This window comes from Mesoplodon mirus (genome assembly GCF_964341445.2).
Source record: "Mesoplodon mirus genome assembly, chromosome: 3".
Lineage (NCBI taxonomy): Eukaryota > Metazoa > Chordata > Mammalia > Artiodactyla > Ziphiidae > Mesoplodon > Mesoplodon mirus.
The window spans coordinates 191,365,955-191,379,372 of NC_138978.1; positions in this window are offsets into that span (position 1 = coordinate 191,365,955).

The window sequence follows — 13,418 nt, forward strand, 5'->3', positions numbered from 1 at the left end:
AGAATTAAACAAATAATAATAATGCTTTTGCCTGGGGCCATCCACAGAATTTCTGATTATATTGGTCTGGGATCGCGTCCTCACATCAGAAATTTTTACAAACACAGCGGGGAATATGAATATGCTTAATGGCTATACTCTTAGGTTTTCATTAATTAATGTATCGTTCTATTTTTTTAAAAAGAGCAAGAAATGAAGCCCAGATAGAAATGATTTGTAAGTGATCGATAATTTTATACTTGGCTCATTTTTAATATTCAAAGCAGAGCTAAATGGTATCATTAGAATAAAAATCAAATTATAATACAGCTGTGTTAATTATGAAAACAGATTAAAGCTTTAGTCCTCCTCATTTGGGTTCCTTATTTTGAGTCAGGCTTTTGTGTTTCTTTTCTCTTCCACTCCCTACTCCCACCCCCTCCCTCACACTGCCTCTCCTCTCTCTCTGTTTAGCATTTTATTGGTATCCAGACACTTGACATTATTGAGGCTTCCTCAAGGTTTTTCACAGGTGCCAGGAGACACACTTTGCATTCCTTATCTGCAGTAAGGCAAAGTGTGAAGAGTTAGGAAGATTAAAAACAAACTTTAATGATACATATCCTCACTTTTAGATTTAATCTGTGCCTGAAGATACTGTGACCTAAATTACAAAATGTATTATAATTTCAGAAAAGGCAGCTGCTCAGGTTCACTCTTAGCAAGTTCAAATTGAACTCCATGGAATATGAAACAGCGGAAATTATTTGTAATCTATTCAGTTGCCAGCCCTTCCTTTGGGCTGAAAAGAATATACATTTGTATTCCTGTTATATTCTGTTGTGTTCTTCCATCTTTCACCATCCCTTAGGACAGGGAGAGCGTTGGAAGGAAGGAAAGAGATGCTTGCTAAGCTTCCAGGGGCAAGGCAGAATGAATAATGTGAATCAAATGCAAGTTTAGCTCAGCGGTCCTCCTTAAGTGGTGCATAAATAAATAGCATACAATAACAGATTTTGTATGGTGCAATTATTTTTATTCAGAAGTGTAGCTACATGGATATACAATATCTAAAAATGCAGGAAATTCCTTTTCTTTCAGAAAACCATACTAGCACTTAAGAACAACAGGACTCAAAAAACATTGATGTGGAGGCCAAGAATATGACTTGAAACTATAACAATTTTCTTTGTTATTACTATGAGCTGTTAAAAAGAAAGCAGGTTTAGTGGCTAGTCATATCATGAACATTTTCATCTGACTGACCACGTAAAGCTGCCTCCATAAAGAAAGAGAAAGTAGAAAACTAGTAACTTGCTCTGAAAAATATCAGGATCCTTAAATTTTTCAGCCTTGTTTTAAAAATAGAAACATACACATGAAGGTCTTTTTACCTTTCCTTTTTAATGTTTAATAATGAGAGTATTGATCTATTTCATAATATCCTTTGCTGCTGATACATTTCGCAATTGGTGTCCCATTACAACACTAGAATATCATGTTTCTGTAAGTGGTTATGATACTCTACAGCTAATGTTTACAGTTAAAATAACAACTGGCAATTTCTTTGGTCATGAACCGGTGCATTGCATAGTTAATTTCGAGTGGAGTCAATAATACTGCAAACTGGGTACCATTTTGGTGGAAAAGTTTTGCCTTTGGAAGTGATATTTTCAACCTGCCTTAAAAATTTGCCACCCAAACCATTATTCCTCACCTAATGAGAGGCTTTCCTGGACTTTTAATGAATCGGGCCATTCCCCAGCACAGTGTTTAGCATTGACTTGTGGACTGTTCTATTGCAGACCCGAATTGAAATTCATCAATGGCTGTCTTATTGGTAAAATCATTAGGAAGCAATGCATTGTTAAAGAGTTTTTCAGACACATAGGGCTTGGAATTGTTATTGATAAAAATGTTGCTAATGTTTCCCTGTAAAGTAGTCTTAGTGAAAAGCCGTGGATCTAAAGCTTCAGGCAGTTTGAGAGCGTGGAGAGGAATATGGTAGCTACTTGTGGTGGGAACAGACTTTGAGTGGTGGCTACTTTGCCCATTACCTAGAAACACGTGGGAGCTGAACCACAATGACGGCACCTCCAGAAAAAATATGATAACACTGAGTTTCTTTCCCACAAAGAACTTGGTAGTGTTAAAGGCTTTTCATTCAGATCAGCTATTCTCCTGTCGTTATTGAAGAGCACTAGGTCCCGAGGTCTGTGGTTCAATAGAGCCCTTCAGTGGCTGAGTTTGAAGTCTGCTGATTTTATGAGCACCTGGTAAGGAAAAGCAACATAGCTATAAAAAAGCTCAAACAGGGCTTTCCTGGTGGCGCAGTGGTTGAGAGTCCGCCTGCCGGTTCAGGAGACACGGGTTCGTGCCCCGGTCGGGGAAGATCCCACATGCCGCGGAGCGGCTGGGCCCGTGAGCCATGGCCGCTGAGCCTGTGCGTCCGGAGCCTGTGCTCCGCAACGGGAGAGGCCACAACAGTGAGAGGCCCGCGTACCGCCCAAAAAAAAAAAGAAAAAAAAAAGCTCAAACAACTTTCAATATCATGTTGTATCTTCCAGGATGTATAATGACTCTAATCCTTTTCCTGTCTTTGGCTTTTACATGTTTGACCTGACCTTTTCAAAGCTCTGTTTTGGTAGTCAACATTTCCATTGTTGTAGATTTTAAAAATTTATTTTTATATTTGCATGGGGCGTTCTACTGTGATGGTGAGGGATTTTATCCAATTGCTTAGCTGTATTCCGCACTGTTAGTTACCGTTTAAATGGCTTTTACCATACCCCAGACACGCCTAAGCTGAAAATGACTACCAGTTAGTTGACCTGGGAGGTGCCAACCACAGAACAGACGCTCAAATAAAACTTTTGCTTATTAATTACTCAGTTCCCTCTGAGTCATTTTAGACCTCATTTATAATTAGAAGGGGCTGTAGCAAATGGAATGCTTGCTTGCAGGGGTCTCACGGAAGGATGTATTGCATTCCTAGGCCATGTCAGGAGCTGCACCTAGAAAGCTAGAGGTATGGAGAAAGAATCTGGGGGCATAGCAGCACTTTGTAGAATACTCAAGCTTTTCCATGACTCAGATATCTTAAATGTTGTCTTTCTCACACACTCAGAAGTATTGGGCTGGCCAAAAAGTTCGTCCGGGTTTTTCCATAAGATGTCCCAGAAAAACCCGAACGAACTTTTGGGCCAACCCAATAGAATTTTCAGTAACTGATATTATTTTTAGCACATGTGCCAGGCTCTATCTAAGCACACACACATATACATGTAATATAAACTAACTTAATTCTTTTTAATTAAAAAATTTAAAAAATTGAACTATAGTTGATTTACAATATCATGTTAATTTCAGGTGTACAGCACCGTGATTCAGGTATACATGTAGCTATTCTTTTTCGGATTCTTTTCCCTTACAGGTTATTACAAATATTGAGTATAGTTCCCTATGCTATACAGTAGGTCCTTGTTGGTTATCTTTATATGTAGTAGAGTGTATATTGTAACTAATTTAATTCTTATAACAGCCCTATGAGGGTAGGAACGCTGCTTACCCTCTTTTATAGAAGGAGATTGTTCTGTTTTGTCTTTATACACATTGCTTTCCATGGAGAAGCAAGTGGGGCACCATGGGGCAAGATTTTAACCATGTCCACTGTTAGATTTAAGATACGCAGTGGACATTTGAACAATATGGATTTGAACCGTGTGGGTCCACTTATCCATGGATGATTTTCATAAGTATGTACTCCAGTACTACACAGTTTGTTGTTGGTTGAATTCGCAGATGCAGAGACATGGATCTGGAGGGCTGACTGTAAAGTTACATGTGGATTTTTGGCTGCACAGAGGTTCAGTATCTGTAAGCGCTGAGTTGTTCAAGGGTCAACTGTATTTGAAGGAGGGTAGGAAACTTGTCAGGATTTGAGATCATGCAGTTGAGTTCCAGAGCCCTCCCTCTTAGGCCTGTGCTCTGCAGTGGTCCCCTACTGGGGTTCTAAAGATGGGAAGGGCAGAAGAAATTCCATACACAAGTCTTCCCTTCTCCGAGGTTTCACTTTTAGAGGTTTCAGTTACCCCGGATCAGCTGTGGTCTAAAAATGTTACATGGAAAATTCCAGAAATAAGCAATCCATACCTTTTTTTTTTTTTTTATAAAGATGTTGGGGGTAGGAGTTTATTAATTAATTTATTTATTTTGGCTGTGTGGGTCTTTGTTTCTGTGCGAGGGCTTTCTCTAGTTGTGGCGAGCGGGGACCACTCTTCATCGTGGTGCGCGGGCCTCTCAGTATCGCGGCCTCTCTTGTTGCGGAGCACAGGCTCCAGATGCGCAGACTCAGTAGTTGTGGCTCACGGGCCTAGTTGCTCCGCGGCATGTGGGATCCTCCCAGACTAGGGCTCGAACCCATGTCCCCTGCATTAGCAGGCAGATTCTCAACCACTGCGCCACCAGGGGAGCCCCAATCCATACATTTTAAGTTGAATGCCGTTCTGAGTAGCGGGATGAAGTCTTGAGCCGTCCTGCTCTGTCTTGCCCAGAATCCCCAAGCGTCGTCGTCATCTGCTCCCAACATCAAACCATCATGATCACCTGAAGCAGATAATCCTCCTTCTGACTTACCCTTAGAAGGGCTATAGCCTAACGCATTGTCACAAAGCCTATGTCCTTCACCTCACTTCATCTCATCACATAGGCATTTTATCATGTCACATCATCACAGGAAGAAGGATGAATACAGTACAGTAAGGTATTTTGAGAGAGGCCACATTCACATAAATTTTATAGCAGTATATCGTTAGAATTGTTCTGTTTTGTTAGTTGTTGATCTTTTACTGTATCTAGTCTATACATAAAACTTTATCATACATGTGTATGTATAGGAAAAATCATAGTATGGATAGGGTTGGTCTTATCCGTGGTTTCAGGCATCCACTGGGGCTCTTGGAACGTATCCCCTGAGGATAAGGGGGATGCTGTACAAATGAGGAAACTCATGTGTGAACTTGTAATGTAAAGGAATTATGTAAATAACCAGTGTGTGGCCAAAGAGAGACCAGGATTCAGATCTTCTAGCACTTCAGGCAGTATATGGGTGAAGGCGGAGCTGGGAGCATGACCCTCCTGTGCCTCTTCTGTGGCTGTATTGATGTAAAGCCTGTTGGGGGTGAAAGACCTCGGTGCCATGCCTGCCTCTGCCACTGTCTGGTTTGGCAAGCTAGGTGGGCTTAGTCTCCCTGGAACTTTATTACTTTGTCCTTGGACAAAGAGTCAAAATAATCCCTTAAATTCTTGTCTTTTAAAAAGACTTAATAATTTAATATTTTAGAGCTGTTTTAAGTTCACAGCAAAACTGGGGGGACGGTACAGAAATTTCCCATATATCCTCTTCCTCCACACCTGCCTCTCTCAGCCTTTTCACTTCTAAAGTTCTATGAAACAAATTTAGTTGTTCTTCTCTTTAGGATCTCTTCCCTTAAGTTCTCACCTGTCATGCTCCAGCCATTTATGTAAAAGAGAACATTAAAGTTTTCTACTGGTGGATAATTTTATCTGAGAAATAGTCATTCAACATTGCATAGAAATTTGGACCGTAAAGGTTTTTCCTCAGTTAATGCACAGCATCAAAGTTTGGTTTAGCAAAGGCAAATTACAGATCATAAATAGAAAAAAAGCATTAATTAATTTTTGAAACTTCTCCTTTTAAAAGTGAGATTTTAAACCTTAAAGCATTTGTTCAATATAGCAAGCACCTATACATTAATGTAAACATTTTCTTTCCCCTTATCCTGTATTTATTCTTTTTTTAATAGCACCTCCCAGTACCTAAAAATGTGTTATGTATTTCTTTTTTTTTTTGCGGTACGCGGGCCTCTCACTGTTGTGGCCTCTCCCATTGCGGAGCACAGGCTCCGGACGCGCAGGCTCAGCAGCCATGGCTCACGGGCCCAGCCACTCTGCGGCATGTGGGATCCTCCCGGACCGGGGCACGAGCCCGTGTCCCCTGCATCGGCAGGTGGACTCTCAACCACTGCGCCACCAGGGAAGCCCAGTGTTATGTATTTTTATGTATACCTGTTCATTGTCTGCTCCCCACTAGAATGAGTTCCGTGAAAGTGGTGACTTGTTGTGCTCATATGGGATGTCTTATCATCAGGAGCACAAGTCAACACACTGTTTCTTTAGAGGGCCACATGATAAATACTTTAGGCTTGGTGGACCATATGGTCCCTGCTGCCCCTGCTCAGCTCTGATATTGTAGCATGAGAACAGACAGAGAATACCCAAGGATTTAAGTGTGGCTGTGTTTCAATAAAGCTTTATTTACAAACAGAGGTGGTGGCCAGCCAGTCATAGTTTGCTAATATCTGCTCTAAAGCAGGTCTTGCCCTATAGTTGAAGCTATTTATTCATTAAATCAATGAGCTAAAACAGTAAACATTCATATTATAATTTTAAAAAATGTTAAGAGTTCTAATGCTTCTCTGTGTATCCTTATCACCCTCTGGGCTAAAGCTCCCACCTTGGAAGACATATTTCTCTTCAAAACGTTCTTTTCTGCAAAACTTCATTTATGTAACATTTGGACTTGTGGACACCTGGTAGGGTCAGATGAGCTTCCTGTTTGCCTTCAATAAGTGTCCTTCCTCTTGTTTTCCTGTCCTATCTTAAGCCTCTTTTTATGAACAGTCTTTTATTGATTTTTTTTCTCTGACATTTCCACCTTCTAAGCTTGTACTGTTGCCCCAAGAATCATGTTCCTGGCTTAAATGATTTCTTGAGCATAGAATCTTGAACTTTGGAACTATTGTATATACCCCCGTGATTCAAATAATTCAGAGAAAAGTTCTTCAGGATTATGATTTAGGCTTTATTTTGCTTTTAAAAGGCTTGTTAAAGTTTTAATTTTCTGTTGAGGAAATAGAAAAAAGAAAGGGTGTGGTTTAAGATTGGTAGAGGTCCTTTAGGATCTTTAAACTTTTTTTTTTTTTAATTAAAAAGTTGAGCAGGGAATGAAAGCAGATATAGAAATGTAAGGATTTTCCATGTTGCTTTTCATTCCAGATTTTCCATTTTTTAAATAAATTTTACTTGGCTAGAAACTTAAAATTAAAAATTAATTGTCATAGATATTGGGTCTGTGATGTGATATTCCCCTACTTAAAGTTAATCAGTTAGTCTGTTACTATTTCATGGATGCTGGCAGAAAATAGAATACTACCAGGTCAGAGGCAAGGACTTCATTGCTCTTGGTACAGCCAGCAGCAAGAACCTCAGCATATTTGTGTTGGGTCACCTTGACCCCAGATGCTGTGGAAGTGACACAGTACAGCTCTGATAGGTACTAAGCACACAGTAGGTCTGCATCACGCCTGAGGAACACTGAGTTTGGGGAATCTGTTGCTTTTATAGCAAGCAGTAAATACAACCTGCCCTTTGTCCAGGGATGCAGGTTGTCTCCATTGTCAAGGTTACTCATTGCAGGCACAACCCTGAGAAGTGGACTGGGTAAAAAGCGATCAGGACCTTGCATTCTGATACACCCAGCATGACATTTAGGAGAACAACAGCCCTGTCTTCCCTAACAATACAGAGGATCATTGGAAGCGAGAAATCACATGAGAACAATTTGGAGCAGCACAAGCTGACTCTGGTCAATTCCTAGAGTAGAAATAAGGATGAGGAGAGGTAGGTCTGTTAAGCTGTGTAATATCTTAGAGGCTCACTGGAGTCCGTGTGGTTATTTCCTGGAGACTATCCCCACCAGAGAATGAATATTGGCCTATTTCACCTGATTGTTGACACCATAGTTTAAACTACTCATACCTAATTAAAGGGATGATTTCTGATTAAATAAGAATTTATTTAGCAAGTGAACACTTGAACTTTCATAGTTAGGCTCTCTACAGTTCTTAATTTCACAGCTATTTAATCTCTGAATCCTAAACCTTGCTTACCAAAAATAAAATAAAATAAAAAAATAAAACAACAACAAAAAACTTTTCTTTTTGTTGGAGTGTTGTCAATATGAAACTCCCATAAAACTTCGTCATAGAAGTAAAGGGAGCCTGTACCACTCGTAATTATTACAGAGTTTTTAAACCTTAGGGGCGCAGAAATTGGTATGGAGCTAGAAAACTGGATTTTCTTAGTATCACTAATACTATCCTATGTCCATTGCCATTGCTTAGTCTGAAACTTAGCTTGGTTTACTAGATGAAGAATGAGGGAAAGCTCTTTGTGCTTTTGGTTCTTCCTCAGACATTAAAATATGAGCATAAAAACATATGAAAAAGGGCAATGAAAACTTCTCTCTTACATTCTCTTTTTAAAAAAGAAGGAAGAAAACAACTCTGAATAACATAAAAAGTAAGATAAAACTATTTGGAAATCTGCACATAAGAGCTATGACCAGGCAAGAGTTATTTTGAACAAAAACATTTATTATTATTTTTCATGTTGTTTGAATAGAAATGGTACAACTAGTGAGGAAAACATAATTAAAGTATGCTTGAATTTTGAAATGCTGAGTATGCATCAAGAGGAAAAATTCATTTCTGATTATTTAATTTAAAACTTTGGATGATTAACAGAACTCAGTACTCTCTCTCTCTCTCTCTCTCTCTCTCTATATATATATATATATATATATATATATATATATATTCTCTAATACTATTAAGCAGTGTTTAGATATCCTTTTCCATATAAATCTGAGTTTGGTATAAAGTTGGTCCTCAGAATACTAACGATAGATTTATAGAGTTAGTCTAATGGAATACATTGGGTTCCATTTCATGCTGGCCATGGCAATCTTTCATCTGATTTTTTTAACAGATGTTATTGGGCCCTTACAATATGGAATGTATGGCTTTCTCTATCAGGAGTTTACAACCAAGGGTGAGAATATACATATGTATAATAGAAGGCAAATACAAACTATAAGTTAAGATAAGAAAGAGCTGTAGGAATTCAGAAGTTCAGGAAATTGATGTGATCCACTGTATTGATAGACAAAAAGAGAAATATTATTTTGATAAATGCAAAACAAAACAAAAACTGTGATAAAGATCAATACCATTTGGTGAAAGGCTCCTTAAACCTCAAAGTGGTAGGGCACACTGTGGTTAATTTGATACTTAAGGTTTTCTGTAAAGTTTACCATGTACACAATTACTGGGAAGCTGACAGAATGGGGAAGACATCTGCAAAGCCTATGCTAATAAGGAGTTTACTGTCTAGACCATAACAAACTCTCGCCTATCAACAACAGAAAAGAAAGAAATCCAAAAGGGTACCAACAGGTAAGTCACAAAAGAGGAAAATCGAAGGGCCAATGGGCATATGTAGGGTTGCTTAAATTTAAGTAATCAGAGAAATTAATCTTAAAACAATAATGAAATGCGACTTCTTAGGGGTCATGAAACTTTTTCTTAAAGGGTCAATAGTAAACATTTTAGGCTAGGCAGACCATACCACCTCTGCCACAGTTACTCAGCTCTGTCATTATAGCATGAAAGCAAACATAGACAATACATAAATGAACGGGCATGGCTGTGTTCCAGTAAAATTTTATTTATAAAAACAAGCTGCTCGTCCAAAGGCCATAGTTTGCCAACCCTTTCATTGCCAACAATTAGAAGTATGGACAATGTCAAGTTTTTCAGGGATGGAGAAATATTGAAACCTTTGTTATGGTGCAGATAGGAAGATATATTGATATGGCAACCAGGCTCTACCTTGCCATATTAAATATTAAGTACCCTACAACCCAATCTTCTTCTGGACAACTATTCCACATTCATTTACAGATTCACGGGAGACACGTCTGTGCTGTTTGTGATGGTGAGAACTAGAAGCTGTCAGTTACAGAGGCTGGATGGCTATAATGTAGTGGATGTACTTCATGGGGAAGTGCAGAAGCTCTGTACCACGGGCTAGATGAACAAACAGTTATAGGCATAGAGCTTAAATACAGTTCTGAGTTGAAAAGGTAAAATTGGAAGGAAATACAAAGCAAAGCTCCATTTATGTAAATGAAAATTTATGTACACAGTACAAAAACAAAATACAGAATTTCAGAACACATACAAACAAAAGTATGCATTTAAATGCATCAGAATGGCTCCTAATGGAAAAGGAAAGTGGGGAATGAGGACCAAAGGAAATGGAACATATGAGAGAGGTTTAGACCAATAATGATAGGGTGCCAGGAACTCCGGAGAATAATAAACTCAACTCTGTAATGGAGAGAGAAAGGATGGGAAGCAATTGAAGAGGCATCATTTCTTTTCCAGGATCTTCTCTGTTTGAACTGATGCCATTGGAAACCTTCCCTGGCTCTGCTTCTGGTTCATGAGCCCAATCCCCGCCCTTACCAACTGGCTCCTTTATGCTAATCCAGGTTCAAGGGCCTTTTGAGGACCTCTTCTTGGCACCCTGCCTGTGTCACCTTTGTATGTGACATCTGTCTTCACCTGGAGTGCTGTGTTTAGTTCCTGCTCCCTCTATTCCACAGCTGCAGGTCAGCCTCAGTCAATCCCACTCCAACTGTGGTGCCTCAAACTAGACTCACGAGAGGGTAGATAGGGTTTTAAAAACCAAAAAATTTCCTTTTATTAATGCAAGCTGCAAAGAGATGTCCCAGGCTTCCCCTCCATGCCAGTCCATGAGTGGCCACGTACATAAAATACATGAATGAATAAAGGACGCAAGGTCAAAGATCCTTAGAAATTTTACTTTAAAATTTAAGTCCTTATGCAAACTTTTCCAAGTAAAAAGTTGACATTTGTGTGTGTGTATGTAAAATTCAGTGTTGTTTTGGAGTCAAAATAGTCTCATCCTTGTCAATCCATGCACTTTCTATCTGGTGTTTCAAAAAAGGTATATATATTTATATATTTTAAAATATATGTATGTATAAATAATGAGGTAAAATGCTTCCTAATCTTTTTGGAGGCTATTACAAGTAGAAAAGAAAACCGGATTTCTGAAATGTTTTAAGTATTACCTTGTTTGAAAGCCGATAATACTTGGAGACTTTCTTCATCTACCTGCTTGAGAATTATGTATCCTGAAGCAAGATAGCCTAATATTTGACAGTACAGATTGATATATATAGAAGATGTATGCTACTTTCTTTAATGTAGGATCTTCATTTTTAAAAAAGGCCTTAGCATAATATTTTAAAAAAACAATAATTTCTTACAAGAATCTGCTTTTGTTAAATTATGTTCAATTTCATATATACACACACATATATATTATAAATTAGGTAACCATTTTTCTCAAATGCATCCTAAACAAGATACACTTTGTAGGCATGTACAAATGCTTCTTCATCTTAAAGAGTGTTTCTTCTTGAGACTGCTCACTGTTGGAATGACTCATTGAGTAACCTCAGCTTATGTTCACATTTCCTGTTGGTTGTAGTAAAATAAATGGCCTGTTCAATAAGAAAGCGAAGGCCATAAGGAGATGACTTTTTCGTGGTCTTATAGAAATGGTTTAGTTATAGTTTATCTAATTCTTTTCAACCACTAGAGCCATTAACTATAGTTCATTCTCCCAGATCCCAGCCTTAAAATCTCCTCCTGCCCTAATGTTTGTCAGTATCACGGGGCATCCGGACCAGCTGGTGGTCAGATGTCACAGCCAGAATTTACACAGATTTGTCCGCATCGCACAATCTTTGTTTAGCAATCTTATCCTGACCTTGGTATTATGATCAGCAGACTTCTTCTCTCTCAGTGACAATCCATGATCAGTGTCAAAGCTTGAGTTCCTTGCTTTTTGTGGGTCTTCTCTGCAGAAATCTCTCCTTCATTACTGGTTGATTTTTAGCCTCCTGATTGTGTCGGCAATTATTGACTTTTTGGTGAGTGGGAGGAAAAGTTTGATTTCTCTGGATAGAGTAGCTGGATGCTGATTCCTTTTTATTTTTTCCTTTCTCTTATAAAAGTAACCATTTCTCCTTGTGACAAAAGTGATCTGACTGCCTGCAATTGTCAGTTTATTACTCAAGCTGTGCAGATGGATGAAAGGATGCAAAAGCATGATTGTGTTGGGAACGGTTCTGGTTCTGCAATCAGTGTGCTTTCAAATGGCTTTAAAAATTAATTTACCATTTTTATCAGAAGAAAATGTACTTGACACCTGGGTCTCTAGGAAAATATGTTTTATAAATATAAATAAACATATATCCTAAGTAACATAAACCAGCTTGACTCTAGTATTTAAGAAAAAATACTGACTATTGGATTTATGATATCCTAGGAGGATTTCTTAAAAAAAGATTTTTCCCATTCCAATCTTTCAGAAACATAATCCTGTAGATTTAAAGGATTCACTGCTGTTTCAAGGAGGGTCTGAGCTATTAAAGGTCTCTTGGGCAGCCAGAATGCTGAAGCTTCTGAGTGGGTATGTGAATCAGGAAGATGCTAATTTTTCCTTTTAGTTTCAATGCTATGGGTAAAAGCTTTGCTTACAGGAGTCCAAGGGAGGTCCGAAGTTGGAGATGAACCCTGTTTTAGTCAAAAAACTAATTAAGGACAAGAGCTGTTAGCTTGTTTCCTTACCGTGTAAGGCAAGAACCAAGTACAGTGCTAGGTGAGTACCCTTAAGGCACTTAAATGTTTGATGACTGACTAAAAATACCAGAGAACTTTGCTACCGCTAGAAAGAAGAGCGAAACTATTGTCACTCACTTTGGGAGGCTGGTATCTTTTGATGGGAGAGACTTACAACGCCAACTGTTCAGCTTGTGTAGCTATGTAACTTTAGCAGGATCACCCATCGCGAAACTCCTGCTATAACTCAGATACGCAGAAAAAATGTCCTTTGTTTTGTCTGTAGACAATCTGATTTAAAGGTTAGTGTAACCTAATGATTGAAGCAGTCCTTTTGGATAGTGTCCAGTCTTTCTTGGATAAGAATGTTTACTCTCTTGGAGAATTCCAGTATGCATCTGTGGGGGAAGGGATATGGATATACTGTATGCGGAGACAGAGGACTTGGAGCCCATGGGTAAATCTTTGGTCTCCTTTGGTGTTTGGGGCAATATCTCTATTTACTTGGGTTCTTTTCCCTGTAGGCAGTTGTAGATGAAATGTGAGGCTGATAGAACCACTAATCTGCTCTCTTTCCCATTGGCTTCCACTAACTACAGGTCTGATTGTCTGACATGTCCTACAGCCCCACTGGTCCTCCCTTCTCTTAACCATCCCAGACTCTGCAGGGGACCCTTTTGCTGGGCTCTCTCAGTCAACTCCAAATCCAGCACATAGAGAGAAGGCAGCTGGAGAAAGCAGTCCTCCGTGTTTCTAGCTCTCTGAGCACATAGCCCGGCCATGGTTACTGTGATGGGTCTTGCTCAAGGTGAAGTGGCAGCTCTGCCCACCACATTATCCTCCTTTTATTATGGGGAG